A 418-nucleotide genomic window follows, 5' to 3' on the forward strand; every position below is an offset into this window, starting at 1 on the left:
TGCTAAGTTTGCGGTGAAAAGTCTTCCCCCATGCCTCTCGCCTAGGACTTGTTATATACTGGCTCCAAGGTCGGTTTACACTTTTCCTCTTCTGCCATTAAGCCGCCATAGCATAAAAATGGAGATATTCCATTTTTTCCGATCTTCGTAATTATCTTCAAAATTTCGTATTTATCCGCCGAAACTTGACATTTATCTTTCCTTGCGAACAAGCGTAAACCGCTATGCGGCTCATGGGCTGTTGGTTAAGAAATCATAAGTCGGGCCTCGAGTCATGTCCTAGGTCCTTTTGGGCCGTCTTCTGACTCGAAGCGTTTATTACGGCCTCTTTCGATAAAGAACGAACATTCCGCGGTTTTTACGGTAAAGTGTGATCGATAACTTAGAATGGCGGGGAACATGAAATGGGTTCGCTACG

This window comes from Brassica oleracea, chromosome C2, assembly GCF_000695525.1.
Source record: "Brassica oleracea var. oleracea cultivar TO1000 chromosome C2, BOL, whole genome shotgun sequence".
NCBI lineage: Eukaryota > Viridiplantae > Streptophyta > Magnoliopsida > Brassicales > Brassicaceae > Brassica > Brassica oleracea.